This window comes from Stegodyphus dumicola, chromosome 1 (assembly GCF_044657685.1).
Source record: "Stegodyphus dumicola isolate Sdum_Otavi_A_Nest chromosome 1, ASM4465768v1".
NCBI lineage: Eukaryota > Metazoa > Arthropoda > Arachnida > Araneae > Eresidae > Stegodyphus > Stegodyphus dumicola.
The window spans coordinates 147,173,228-147,189,516 of NC_140768.1; the positions used below are offsets into that span (position 1 = coordinate 147,173,228).

At 30.9% G+C, this 16,289-nt stretch overlaps 1 protein-coding gene and 1 long non-coding RNA gene across 3 annotated transcripts in view; one reads left to right on the forward strand and one right to left on the reverse strand.

The window, feature by feature from the left end:
- LOC118199301 (uncharacterized) overlaps window positions 1–16,289 on the reverse strand; it is a 256,448-nt gene that overhangs the window by 183,542 nt on the left and 56,617 nt on the right. The window lies entirely within an intron of this gene.
- On the forward strand, window positions 5,800–11,268 carry LOC146999304 (uncharacterized). Its single transcript, XR_015039625.1, has 3 exons — window positions 5,800–5,850; window positions 9,451–9,534; window positions 10,414–11,268. It is a non-coding gene; the product is annotated as an uncharacterized LOC146999304 (long non-coding RNA).

A 16,289-nucleotide genomic window follows, 5' to 3' on the forward strand; every position in this document is an offset into this window, starting at 1 on the left:
GTACTACAATTAAAATCTGAAAGGTTGTAATGTTGCGCGCTTCCAACCTGCACGCAACAATAGTGGTGACTGCTAAGAACTGGAAAGTAGACCAAAGTCTTGAGAAGGGTTTAAATCCCTCTTTATTCAACTTTAGAAATTACAAATGCGTGCTCTTGACGCTCACAAACTACGCCGACCCGGCGGTAAAATAAAAATAAGAAACTAAGAAAAGAGATAATAACAAGTGACTAACTACGAGGCTCTCTAAACGTAACTAACCTCACAGCGTTCTAAGATACCGCTGATAATTCAGCAAACTTCTGAATATTACGTTGAAAGATTAACAAACTGCCGAGGCAAGCACACAGGCCGAAACGCGTGGTTCTTCAATTTCGAACTAGCCACCTCCACGCTCGTGAAGCAAGGAAGTACACTTTCGAAGTCGTTTCCCTTCTATTTAACTCAGAATACTTCCGCTGACAATTTGAATCCTTGCGCGTTCTACTAAAATTTACATACTCTGGCATTGGCAATTCCAGGGAAAAGTAAGGCTTGACAGGAAAGATAATTTAAACTTAAAATAAATGTTAGTTAAAATAAATATAAACCCTACAAGATAATTAAATATATTCTATAAAGGTGACATTTTGGTGACTGACTACTTCCGAGGCCGCGTACAGAAGAAATCATTCTTATATATTGGACACTGGAACACTTGTTAGTCACGTAGATGATAAATGAAACGGTAGCATATAACTAATAAAACATAACGATCTACAAAATCTGGAAATATTTTTCTGTTGATATTTTTTACGTCAAAAGTAAATGATTTAATGCATTTGCATGTTTCAGACAAAAAACGGCAAGTTTGTCAGCTTAAAAATGGAATACGAATTACAAATAAAACGGTGATATTTTCCTTCGTTTTTTTTAAATAGTAACTTGATGACATCTTTCGTAAAAATAACACAGAGTATTTTTGCTCTTGGAAAAGAGACATTTTCTCAAGACCTCTGGAATTGTCTTAAAATTTTCTATAAATTAAGATCAAAACAAGGTTAATTTTTTCTTACTTTTAATGTTTTTTTCGAAGAGTAGTTATTGTTTTCAATTTCAATAAAATAGCTTCCGTCGTAAATAGACACTATTGCTAATAGACGATGCCATAAGATCATTCTTTTGTCTTATTCTTATATCTTATTTATTCTTATCGTTATTGCAAATGTTATTCAGATAATGATTTAAAAATTTTATTTTAACAGCCTTTTACAGTAACAAAGTCTTCTTAACAACGAAGTTTTTTAGCTGACAGTTTTTTAACCACATTTTATAATACCTATTTTTTTATTAGACCCCTAAGTACTATAAGTGAAACTGGTTTCGAATGTCTTATATGCTTGGCCACTGCCGACAGGATTCAGAATATTATGGTATAAAAAAAGTATAATAATATAGAAATTATGCTTTGAATTGTAGAATAACGTTTCACAGATCTCATCTTTCAGCCTCTAAATCTGTCGTTATTACAGCAATTGTATTGTTAGAAATTTTTATCATGATCACGAAGTTTTATTTTCAGTGAAGGTCATAATGTATGGGTAAGAAAAAGGAAAATTCTTTAGCAAAAATACATTTTGTTTAGCAAAAAGTACTTTCAAAATACATTTCCATACAAAAATACACAGTGCTGAAAAAACCTTCAAAGAAGGAATTCGTGATTTCCGAATTTTTTTATATTCAGAAACAAGATCGAGTTCTTAGATCAAACAAGAGACTATTTTTGATCACAGAAAAGGCTACTGGATAAAAAATACCAAATACTATTATTCTTTACAATAAAACTAATAAGGCATTAAATAAATACATAAACATGCAAACAAAATCAAACCAAATGCTTCTCTAATAGATACTTAATATACGGCCTTCTAAACATATTTTTGATAATTACAATAACACCGGAAATGTTCTTAAAAACTACCTGTTGGATGTTTTATATATTAAATTAAACTTGTACCAATTAAATTAACAATAATATTATTAAAAATAAAATAAATATTATTTAAACCATTCAGAAATTAAATTATTCCTTTTGAATTGCTCAGTTTGTTAAACAATTACAGATTAATTACTTATAAATCTACCAGATGAATTAAAGATTTTACATTTTTCCGAATGGCAATGTTCTGAGAATTGGATATAGGTGAAGTTCGACAGGAAAACAAACTAAAGACATTATATTTCGAGCAGTAGCAACATTTTTTACTTAGCCTAAGAATTCATAACCTAAAAAGTTCTGTTAAATGACCTTCCTAAAGTTATAGGAAACAATATACAATTCACTATTTTCTGCTTTTATAGCTTTTTTTCCAATTCTTTTATAGTTTTTATAGCCTTATTAGCCAAAAGGGCTAATGATCTCGAAATACAATTTTGCTTTGTTTCGAAGCATCCAGTGTGTTACCATTCGGCAAAATGAAAGATATTCCTCATTCAAATTTAATCTGTCTGTTATGGATGAATTAAGACAATAAAAGCAGGTATTAATTATTTTTTTACTTTTTAATCCGATTGTTTTAAATAAAAATATATTTAATTCACGTAATATCTATTTAAAATGATTAAATACTGTTATAATATTATATAATATATTTCCTCACTTTTTAAATATACAGAAGATATATACCGTTAGACTGTAAGAGTACAAACGTATTAAAAATTCTAAAAATATTTAAATATGAGTAGTTTCATCCAACAGTAATAATAAAAACAATAACTTAAATTTACGCCTACTAAAAAAATCGCACATTATAGTAATTATTATTATTCCAAACTGTTGCTATGGCGACAATTAAAAAAAAAACAATTGTTTATCAGAATGCTAGTTCGATGGCTGGATTTAAAATATAGTTAAGTTCTTGGAAAGTGTAAATAATTGGAAATATTTCATTTTATAAAATTGCTTCATTAGCACTGATAAACGTAGGATTACGTTCCTCCGTAATGGTATGATGGGAAAGCAAAAATTAAGACGCTATTTTTAGGTGTGGGCGAATGCTTGCAACTTCAAAACTACAAACGTTACAATCAATCTAAGTATACATCATGTTCCGCACGTATGGACTCGTAACATATTGAATGCAACCAGGTCAGGTGATAGTCTGATAAAATTTATTATATCAAAAGAAACACTTCAGACATTTGGAACTTTCCACAAAAATAGTAGTACAACACTTCACAGTATCACAGAGTACAATGGGTAGGTATACTTCCCGCTTCTATGAACGTTAAACAAGTGCAAACAGTGCAAAACGCAGCTAAGAAGGAAGCTACTCGGAGCAATTTCAGTGCTCCGAACTCACGCTGAGCTAACAGCTAACAACAACTGAGAGCAGATGCTCTCACCAACCTTATATAGCTTTCACCCGGCCACCGAGATATTTCTAGTATTTTCGGCTTCTCGGAAATTGCTGAAAGGAAATATGATGGTCGAATTACTTTGACAGTTAATATAGTGACCAATTACATTTATTCATTTGCAATAACGTTTATCGCGATACAGATGTGTAACGTATATACGAGCCTGTTTCCCTTATAAAGTCCTCCACGAAGGCATCCCTCTCCTTAGGCAGATAACCCTCGTGTGCTTTGCCATAACTCAACACACCCACCCACACCCAGAGACCGGAGCAAAATGTCACCAAATGGTCGCCAGGTTTGGCGATCTGAACAACGACGTCGTTTAGCCTGTTTAGGACTGCGTAAGCACCATCCCAAACTGACTCGCTCTTGTACAAAATTGTATATCACTCACTTTGAACTGTGCCTGGAGATCTTGAATGTACTCCTCAGACGATGAAGACGCATCCGGAGGGAGACCAAACAAAAGATGACAAGGTAGACGAATACTCTAAATCTCGCAGGGTGGGATTTGAAGGGTGTGACAGCAGTTTTCGCTCCGTTTCGTGCAAACAACGCAAATTTATTGTCTTGGTAGCAGAACATGTTTCCCACTTGCAATAATAACCTTGGGGAAGGGAGTGAATTGAAGGAGCAGGACGACCCCCTGTCTTGCCATTGTCCACCCAGACTGACCAAACAAGTTTGCTAAGCCAAAGAACGTCTATGCATACATATTTTTTGGCTAAGCGCCATTTCAAGCGAGGACAGTCGTAACAATGGATACAGCTCCTTTGCCAAAAGTAAGTTCGATTTTAAAATATATATGCAATTATTTCTTAATATAAATATCTTAATTATTATAAATTATAGTTCGATTTATATGTGAAAATTTAAGTATGTAATAAAAAGTAGTTTTAGTTTGCTCTTTTTTTTTAGGTATCTGTAAATTTGCTTTAAGAGTGTAATGCTGTAACGTAGTTTTATTTATTACGTACTGCTAACACAATAAAAGCTGTACGTATGGATGGTACTTATTGTAAATAATTCTTAACATTATTTTTATTTTTGGGCAATTTACAGAAAGCTATCGGATTTAATTATTTAAATTTAGTTTTGCATGCATTCCTATTTCAAATAGGAAGAACAGCGGTGAAAAAAAAAATGCATACTAAAGTTTTGATTTTTTTTTATAACGCAAGTGTGTAAATTATTTGGTAGTATTGCAAGAAATAAAAACCGTATACTTTACTGAATTTCCTATTGAAGTCATATCGTTTTCAGCTTCTAGTAGTTTTTAATAGATTTTTAACTTTCATTTTTTATAAATTCTGCTTATAGTTTGTGACAATAAAATTCACTTACTGTTGCAAAGCTGAATTTTTCCAAAATATAAATACTAGCACTACCTGGGTTATATCAGCATTCTAAAACTTATATTTTTGCAAATATGTTGTTATTCTAGAGAGTGTAGGTGTAGCTAAGGCCTCTTGAACATTCAAAAGTCCGGGAGGCCAATAAAGCTGCTGAGACGGCTTTCCGTTTTCGATTTTAAAAAAAAATCTTGCATTCTTTAAAAAAGACTGAAAGCTTCAGATTTTAAATTACGTCCAAAGGGGCGTTTTTTTAACATTTTGTGTGTTACCTTTATTTATTAAATATCATGTTCTCCGCACTTAAACCATAAAAACATTCAACAGCAATATCGCAAAATAATTTTAAAATGAACATATCTTTAGAATTTCCAATACAGTCTCGCGAGCTGGAGATTTTTTTTTATATACTCGTACAGTCTTGCCATTGCTCGCTGTGAAATCGTTTACTTTGTTAATCAAAAATTCGTTGAAGTATTACAAAATATTAAATAATAAAGCAAATAATAAAAATAATAAAACCAATTTCAAATTCAAATTAGGGCTTCCACATGCCCATATTCTATGGAAGATTACGTTATTCAAATTTTGTTGGCTCTGGGTACCGTTGTTTTATTACAATGCGAGAAACATACATACATTCATGCAGATTCTTCATTATTTAATTTCTTTAAATATAATGTTTGGTGGCAGCTATTTGAAATGAAACATATCGTGAATCGATGCAAAATGCCAAAACGAAATTAACAGTCCTTCTGGGAGAATTGCCCCTTTGGACTAAAAAAACCCAGCTATTTAAAAAAAATAATAAGTTTTGATTTTCTGATTACAAACTAAAAACTATTGTATTATTAAATATTCCAGGTAATTCATGCAGATAACTACTTAATGAGAATTCATTTTCAATCAAAGACCAAGCATAAAATTTTAGTACCTTGTTCATTCTACATAGGTTCTATATTCCTAATACTTGTGCCACAGCAAATTGTCAAATTTAGTTGCCCCTTGTCTTTTTTTTAAACTGTAGCACAATAAAATACTTTTTATTCAGGAGGCAACTGCAAAGAAGTTCCCGAAGATGCTGTTAATGTCCTAAAAGGTAATTTTATTTTCTACTCTGTTTTAAATTAAAAACTATACCTAGTCCGGATTTTTGAAAATTCCAGATATTCAGTTGACTTTATATGCTATATACATGTATTTATTTTATGCTAAATATGTATTTACTGACAAATATACGTATATGCCAATATATAATATGTACACCAAATGTTTATTTCTTTTAATGCAAATAAGAAAATTAAAAAAACAGTATTTATTTTTAAAAAATGTAAGGCATGTTTTTTTCAGACTTAATTAAATAGTAAAATTCCTACATGTCTAAATATTTTTATTTCAACTGAAACAAAACGACTTTTTTATATGTAAGCCATAAAACCTAAATGTTTGATGCATTTTTATTTTATAATATGAAAATTAAGGAATATTGCCTTATATTTGTGGCAGCGTCTATCATATTTAAAAAATTAACTTATTTTATTAACAGATAATAGAATGCACAATTAAAAAACAGCCTTCCCTCCGTTCTATTGCGGGAGAAAACCTAATTCGATGGGTTATTTTTATTTATTTATTTCCCCCTTCTAAGAAAACTTGTCAGGCATACTTTCAAAATTGTCGAAATATATACTAATTTAAACATGATAATTCTAAAATGATTCATGGATTAATTCATATACATCAACTCAATAGTTAGAAAGTTAAACTAATGACATTTACTTATTACTTTTCAAGATTATTGCCTTTTCATTTCAATTAGTTATTATATCTTCTCCTAGTGATATTAAAATGAGTGAGAGGATCTGATGAAGTAATGTTCAAAATAATATAATTATTTACATTAGCAAAAGCTATTGTTGTATCAAACAAGTCTTATAAACCTTTTCTTATCCACAGTCCTTTAAAGTAGGAAAGAAATGTAAGTAACCTGATCTTAATAAACTCATATGAATTCATTTTCTGGTTTAGATAGGATTTAAAGACCCAGGTAACACAGCTTGTTTACATTTTCAATAACTAAGTTATGTGAACACTGTAAAGCCCATATCACACTGCGTTTGTTTCACACGAACAACTGTTTCGGACAATTTTTCTGCCTGGTTTATTATTGAAAGAAAGACGTGCGACTTTTTCCTTCATTTCCAAAAAATTGCAAGTTGTTCGTTTTCAACCAATCAGCTATCAGCTCCGAATGCTATCAGCTTGTTTGTGATGGGGAACCAGTTTTCCCTGTGTTAACCCCAAAGCGATCTATGATGATTGGCTGTTGTGACAAAGCATAAAAATTGTTCCAAACAGTTGTTCTTCCGAAATAAACCAACGTGTGATAACAGCCTTAGAGGTGTAGCCAGAGTTCTTGCTGCTTCGCTCAGTGCACAATAAAAAGTCTATAAAATGTCAAAATGATATATATAAAAACAAAATATCTGGGTTTATTTTTGAAATAAAACATTAATTCTAATACCGTAAAGTACTATTTTGCTTGTTTTCCTATACACAAAATCATTAATAGTATTCTAAAAGTTTGATTTACTACTCTATCATCTGATTTGTAGACAGTATGGTACAATTTCTCAGTCTTAGGTGTTTTTTAATCCATTGTACTTTGCAAAATTCTTCTCGCAACAGTCATTAAAAAAATTTACAGATGTATATCAGTATTTGGAACTGCATTCTGAAATTTTATGAACTGCAGAAGTTCAAAGTTACCATCCTTCCACCTGCCTTCGAAAACACTACCGCAAAGAATCCAGTAAATGTAAACGCTGGCAAAGCACAAAGCTGGTAGAATTCTCTTGCGGCCTCCTCGCTTTCTTTCGCTGCTGTTCAAAATTTATTTGCATGTGTCATTTTTCTCAATTTATTATTATTTTGTCTGATTTCCATGCTATGTTACCTAAAAGTGATTTTAAAGTGTTTGCAAAGAAAATTTATAAAACTGCATACTCGAGTACTTGTCTCGGCATGAAATTAAGCATAATGGTTGAGATACAGTCAAGGAAATATTAAATTGCGTTTAAAGAATGTTTCCTTCTAAGATAATATGTTGCCGAAAATTTTCTTAACGGTACAGTTTTTGGGACAATTTTGAGAAAATGGGGGAAGGCCAAATTGATTTCAGTAAACTAATATTTACTTTATGTAAATTTTACTTACGTATGCTTAATATTATATTTCTTGCTGCTCCTTCAGAGTCGTAGCTAGGAATTTCAGCGCTCAGGGACAACTGAAGATTTCGCATCCCCTACTGCTTGCCAAGGATGGAAAACATTTAATTCTAAAATGTCGTAACATCAGTTTGGTGCCCCTTGGATCCTGCGCCAGGGGACAGATGCCTCCCCTTGCCCCCTCTAGCTACACCCCTGCGCTCATTTTAATTTATATGCCCTAAATACCATGTTTAACAGGCTGTTTACTTACAAATGCTTAATATCATGCTTTTTCTCCGAACATTAATGCACATCCCCTAAATATTACCCACCAGCGGCAAAGTCGCTGAGCACTGGTAGTTCGGTCCAGGGTTTGAATCGCGTGAAGGGGCTGGCTGCATGGGCTTTTTTGTGGTTTTCTCCACGTGTAACGTGTCTACGAACCAGTTTGCCTTACAAAGACCTCCACGGAGGCATCCTTCCCATTAGGCAGATTTTTGATGGCATGTCAGCAACTAAAGGATAAATAAAGGCTTTGAAAAGCTGTCATAATTTTATCGAACCTGTCGAAATTCTGCTTGGCAGTAGATTGGATCAAGCTCTGAATACAAAAACAGATCAATTTGAATCCAAAATTGTAAAAGAAACATTTCAGTATGTTTCAGTCATAAAAACAATTGAAATGGTTTTGTCTAATAACCATGTAAGAAATTGTATCGAAACTCAAACAATTTCTAATGATAGACATTTAAAAAACAGTTTTCATCTTCTTATATCCCAAGAATTTTGAAATATGTGGAAACAAAACGCCCTGATCTTCTGGTACCAAGTATTGCTGATTTCAGTGGTAAAAATCTTTAAATATTTAACTAGGATTATAAATGATAGAATACTTTAAAACTTTTCTTTGTTTACTGTTTTAATTACCTAGAGTAAAGTAATTTTGCATCTATTACTCACATTGGTCTTTTTTCTTAAATGGCTTATAGATTTTTTTCTTCTGGCTCGTAAGGGTAAGCTGTAAATGCATGTGCCTCTAGTGCCAAAGGCCTTTTTAATGATATTTTTGTAATCATTATGTAATAAACGTGTGTATTTATATATATATAGATGACCTAAAAGTATTAGTTTTGCTCGCAGAACTTTTGCTCAGCTAAAATTATTGGAAAGAAAGAGGGAAAAAGGTTTTATTCATTTTTAATGAGTAAATATTTGGCATAAGTCTATGCATAAAAAATAATTTCATATGCTTAGCTATAAAATTCTTTTCATTGGATAACATTTTTAGTTTGCAGTGTATGTATATGTAAATAAGCTATTGATACTATATGTAAGTGAGTTGAGCTGCATATCCTTTGAAATTTGCTACATATTCTATCTTGAAAGGTTCATGTGTGATATTTATATAGTTTCAATTAATTATTATATTTCACATGCAATTTTTATCTAGTATATGTCTTTTATATATACTTTTATTTTTACTTTTGTAGGGTAAAGACAAAGCAAGTATTTTAGCATCAGGCTGTTATTTGAAAAAAAAAATCCAAATTCTGCACTTCTTATATTTGCTAAATGTAAGTATTGAGGAATTTTTATATGCTTTGCACTAACTTTCATTTTAAGAGGGCAGATTATATTAAAATGAGCCATTTTACAACAGTGAATGTATTTGGCCTCATGTGGCTAAAATTCATCTTCTCAGGCTGCTTTTGACTATTGTACCCACAGATGATGCATGGTCATTTAGCTAATTTCTGTAGAATTGGAATTGCATTGATTTGAATGTCACCTACATACTAGCAAATATTTCGAGAGAATAAGATGGTTTGTAATATGTGTGATGACTTGATATGATCTAAATCTAAAGCATGACACTAATCATATATATGCATGTATATACAGTGAACATAGATTTTTTTTTTTACTTGTAAAGTGATGGAGAAATTGCTTCAAGGTGAAATTCAAAAGATACACTTCCAGCCAGACTACAGCGATCATGAAATCAAGAACAAACATCTTTACAATAACAATAGTTTATTATGAACAACAATAGTTTATTATGAAGGGATGATACTTGTTTTCATAAGGAAAAGACAGACTAATTCTCTATATAGTTTGTTCTTTTTACATTTTTATGTACATTATTTATTGCATTTTTCATTAAGAAGCAACGCACAAATAGCAGTATGCATTACTATACTATTCTATATTTGCATCAATATAATATTTACATATTTCTATATGTATTTATACTGCATTTTTACAGAAACTAAAAGCAAAAGACCTCTATGTGAATAAAATTACTAGGAATTACTTATTTTTGAAAGAAGAAAAAGTTTTCTGGCGATATTTTTTAATTGGAAAGATAAACTTTCTAGTATGGCTCATTGGTATTTGACTTGTCCTAATAAATAGGTAATGGACGTATTCTTAATAAAGAAATTTATTTTCAGGGAATAGAAGACATGGAATCTCTTGGACCAGCTCAGAATAAACAGCCCATTCTAGTGTGTATTACAAGTTCATTCTATATTAAAGCAGTAAATCACTTAATAGCATGCCCAAATCATGAAGGCATTTGACATTCTATTTAAAACTAATTTTGTATTTAGCGTTCAATATGCACATACATCAACAAATTTTTATAATTTTGTGGCAAGCCTTTTGTATAATATCAACACTCCTAGAGCTTGTGTGGACTCTTTAAATACATGTTTGAGTAAGAATTTATTGCATTTTGTACATGCATTACATTTCATATATTTAATGTCATTTTATTGTCATATTTTAGTGTCATATTTTGCATTTATATATATGTAGGATTTTAAATCCATAGCTTAATATTTTTCCTGGCGCGCTGTCTAAATTTTAGCTGTTGACTGCACGAGTGAAATTGATAGAACTCTCGCCACTTTGTTTTATGAGAGGAGATGTAAGATGTTGTTTTATAGATGTAAGATGATATAGATGTATTAATAGATGTAAGATGATATAGATGTATTAAGAGATATACGATGATATAGATGTGTTAATAGATGTAAGATGTTACAGATGCTTTATTAATAGATTAACAATCTTATAGATGTATTAATGTTTTATTAAATGTGTTTTGTTCGAACATGAATTGTGATTTTGAAACTAAAGAACCCATAAAATTGGTGTCAGAATCGGGATCAAATTACAAGCAACAAATAGAGGAATATGAAGCAATGTTAGATGACAGAAGAAATCCTTCTGTTAATAGAGAAATCGTTGCATCAACTGCTCGAATTTTCAACGACTCTTCTTTTTCTGCTGTTAATGAAGATTATGAGCTAAAACAAAATATTAGTAAGTCATCAGTTCAATTTCCGTTTTCACAGTTTTCAAATATGTATATAAATTTTAATGATATTGAAAGCTTGATTTCTAAATTTGATGGTAACCCGTATAATTCGATTGACAAATTTATTGAAAACTTTGAGGATGTATCTAATTTGTTAAAACTAAATGAATTACAGAAACTGATATTCGCCAAAAGATCTTTAACTGGTAAAGCAAAATTATTTATTGAAAGTGAAACGAAAATTAATTCGTGGAATGCAGTTAAGGCTTTATTAGTAAATGAATATGGTGTTCAGTATAACTCTGCTCAGTTACACGAATTATTATCAAAACGTAAAATGCAGGAAAAAGAATCTCTATATGAGTGGTTCTTAACCTTTTTGAGCCGCGACCCAAATTTGAGAAAAATGTTTATGTCGCGACCCAAAAAAAGTCAATATTTTTTCATTGCTTTATTTTAGAGCATATTTGTAAAAACCTTTAATCGGTGCTACTTTGGTAGACGGTTGCACGGATTTTGGCGAGTTTTGGGCAATTTTTCTTTTGGCGAGTAATACGACTTATGGTAAACCCATTGCTGGATAAGTTATTTATGGTTTATTTATGGTAACCGATACTTTGTTGACATTTTATTTAAAAAATAGTGCGTGTTATTATGCATAAATTCCGTGTTTTAAATATTATTTATGGCTTCTAAATATTAAAAATCAATTTAATTTTGCATTTTTATTTGAAATAAAAATTTTATTCTTTATCATATTTTATGAAATTTTATGCTGTGGATGATGTAATCAGTGACGTCACCTTACTTTAAAAGTAATTGGTTTTAATATCTATAAATTTAATCTAATGCTTCAAACATTATTTATGGCTGTTAAATATTAAGATACAATTTAATTTTGCATTTCTTTTTTAAAATGATTTTATTGTGTATGATTATTTAAATAATTTTAATTCTAGGCGTAATGTAATCAGCTCTCTGATTGGTTATAGAATATTTGTGTATTAATGAGCTGTAATCAGCTCCCTGATAGGTTGCTGAAAATTTGTGCATTACCGCGCCATTTTAAAATTTAATTCATATCTTCGAATTCCTTCAAAAATGTCTCCTTTAAAGATGAATGTTGTTTTTGATAAGTACCAAGAATTTTTGGTTTCGGAATCAAAAAATTGTCCTTTGAGACCTTATTTTCGCCAGCCTGGCTTTCCTAATCAAAGATTTATTTATAAATTTTTACAAGGGTCAGAGGAAATTTATTTTAAATTTTTGGAGGAAACGTCGCTAATTGTTTCTTCAGTGAAATGCGAAAATGTAGATCACAGATGAAGACCGTTAGAAGAGCCGATTCTGAGACGGCCGTATATGATACTGTGGTCATGTTGGAAGAAATAACCGCTGTAACGGTAAGAAAATTATTAGATATTCTTCCTTTTTTACCGACAATAAACTAATTGCTGTCATTTTAGCTCTAGTGTACGAAGCGTTCTTATTTACTTATTTTAAAGTATTTAATTTAAGTAATATTTTAATTCTTTTAAACGTTGGTATGATGGTTTTTAATTCGACATTCAATTTACGTAATATTTTAATCCAATTAAACGTTGGCGCAATGTTTTTATAGTGGTATTTTTATTCTGTTTCTATGCCAGTGGTGTACCTAGGGTGGGGCAAGGGGGGACATTTGTACCCGGGCGCAGCATCCAGGGAGCGCCAAATTGATGCTACGAAATTTTTTAATGGAATGTTTTCCCATTTGGCACACATAAAGGGGCTCAAATTCTTCAGTTGTCCCCGGGCGCTGGAATCGTAGCTACGCCACTGTTCTATGCTATATGAAAGTAATAATTTAACCTTTCTTTAGTATTTTATACTCGTAGTAAATGTATTTATTTTATATAATATATATATATATATATATATATATATTATATTCTATATAACGTATTTTAAAGTATTTAAATTTAATAATATTCTAATTCTTTTAAATGTTGGATGATGTTTTTTATTTCGATATTCAATTTCAGTAATATTTTAATCTAATTAAACGTTGGCACAATGTTTTTATAACGGTGTTTTTATTCTTTTCTTTGCTATATGAAAGTAATAATAACCTTACTTTAGTATTTTATACTCATAGTAAATGTATTTATTTACACTTGCCTGCCATCTTAAAAAACGACATTTTCAACAAAAAAATTAATCCATTATTTCTAACGATATTTATTTTTTTTAAGTTTCGAATACTTTACTATGCGTAAAAACAGCGTTTTTCAAGATGGCTGACGTTTGTAGAAATCGCGCCAACAATTGCGCCAACGTAAATCGCCAAAAATCCGTGCAACCGTCTACCAAAGTAGCACCCTTTAATCTTACAATGATGACTTATTTAACTTACAAATTTTTTATTTTTTTTATAATAATAAAGTTAAACAAAAGTACTTTTGATCCAAGAAAAATTTAATAAATAATCAAGTGTTTTTAATATTTTTATTGACCAAACTAAATAAATTTAAAACTTTTTAAAAATAATTGAAATTTAATCTTATAATAACATTTTATACGCTTTTAATGAGAACCTTGTGCTTGAATACATTTTGAAAGATCTGCAAACCTGGGTTGAATGCTTGTCAAGGAGCACCTTAAATCTATTTCTGGATTTAACTTGTTCCGGTGGTTGTTTTTGATTACACAGAGAGCCGAAAAACCAGCCTCACACATATATGTTGTTGAAAAGGGCAATAATACTTTTAGGGCTTCTTTAACAATTATTGGCTTTTCGGTTTTTAGATTTAACCAGAAAGCACATAAAGATTGAGTGTTTTTGTAAAAATTGTATCGAAGTGCTTGGTCACTTTGAATTTCTATTAATTGTTCTTCAAATTGATTAATATTATTAAATTCCTCATGCAAATCACTTACGTCAAAATCAAATGGCATTCGAACCCAATTATATTTAAAAACATCGTCTGCAGGAAAATACCGATCAAAGTCTGCTATTAGTTTTTCTAAATGATTGATAATAATTTTCTGTATTTCAAAATCTGTGATATTAATATTCTTGTCTTCAACAAGTAATTTAAGAGTCGGAAATGAAGCAAGTTTCTTTACTTCAACCTTATTTCTCCATAATTTGAGTTTTTTTAAAACATGTAATTTTTTCAGTTAATTCAATAATAGTATGATTACGTCCTTGCATAGACGTATTTAGATTATTTATTTCAAACAAAATATCTGCCAAATAAGCAACTTGAGTAATCCACTTCAACTCGGAGAATTTAGATGCTAATGGGTGTTTCTTTTCTCTCAAAAAAATTCGACTTCTGTCCGCAATGATAATACTCTTTGAACAACTTTGCCCCGGGACAGCCATCTAACTTCAAAGTAATATAATAAATGTTCGTATTCTGCACCAAATTCTGAACACAGTTCGCGGAAAATTCTACAGTTAAGAGCTCTTGATTTTATAAAATTGACTACCGTAACAATTTCATCCAAAACGATACTTAATTCGGGCGATAAATTTTTTGAAGCAAGATTTTGTCTATGTAAAAAACAATGAACCGATAAAATTTGTGAATTCATTTGTTTTGCTCTTGTCGAAAAACCCTTTTGAGATGCTGTCATGGCAGCTGCACCGTCGGTGCAAATACTGAAACACTGATTCCAATTTAATTCTTCTTCTTTAAAAAACGAATCGACAATGAGAAATATATCTTCACCTCTAGTTTTTGTTGACATTGGTTTGCAAAATAAAAAATCCTCCTGTATATCTGTTAACCCTGGATACCGCACGTAAACCATTAGTTGAGCATCGTTACTTACATCTGTCGTTTCATCCAGTTGAATACTAAATAAACCAGCATTTTTTATAGCAGAAATAAGTTGATTCTTAATATCAAACGACATATCATTAATTCGTAAGCGAATTGTATCATTTGATAATGGTACTTTTTGTAATTTCTTTGAAATTCCATCTCCGCACATGATACGTACCATGTCAATGGCAGCAGGTTTTATAAGTTTTTCAGCAATATTATGGGGTTTCTTTTGTCTTGCAATATGCCAAGCCACATAAAAAGAAGCAAGTGTAGCTTGTTTGGTAGAAATTAGAAAACTATTACTACTTGGTGCATCTAAACGCTGTCTTTTTAAATCGGCTTCTTTTCTTTCGAAAAAAGTACGATCTTTTCCCTCAAAGGAAAAATTTTTATGTTTTGCATCAAAATGTCTTTTAAGTTTGTTCGGTTTCATCGATTCATTACTTAGTATTTCACTGCACAAGACGCATTGCGGCTTGTTCATTCCTCCATCATAAATGCAAGTAAACCCTAATTCTAAAAATGCTTCCTTGTATTCACGTTTTGCCATTTTAGGGTGATTACAATTTTACAATACGCACTGCAGCTTGATCACTCCACTTTTAATAAACAGACAAAAATTGTTTCTAAAATGTTTGTATTCACGTTTCATGATTATTACACATTCCACTGTTATTCACAACATAATACACAGAAACGAGTTTTTGACAAAGAACTTGCAGCGGAGTGCAACTTTTTTACGTAAATATCATTAATATGCAAACAGAAATTAACAGAATACAATTTTCCGTTATTACTTCTTTATTCACACGAGTTAAATCGATAATATCTGCTTACATGTTTACAACCAACGGAAATTCCCCGGTTTCTTAAAAGTCGAAGTAAAAGTAGCTGATTGAAAGCGCTTTTAATTTTTACCAAAAGGTGTCACTACCGGAGAATGACTGTGTTACCTACAACCTTATTGTATCTGCGCCCACGTAAAGCAATGGCGTGAGTATTACCAACACCTCATAGAAGAAAGCTATAAGACAGAAATTGGATGTCACTTCTAGAAGGCCATTTGCGAAGAGCGGTAAAACCAATGCATTGTTTTAGAGAATAACTTGTATTAGAAAAAAACTCTTCTAGTAGGTGTTGGTATTACTTATTTTTGTATATTAAAAGTTTTTTTTTTTTAATTTGA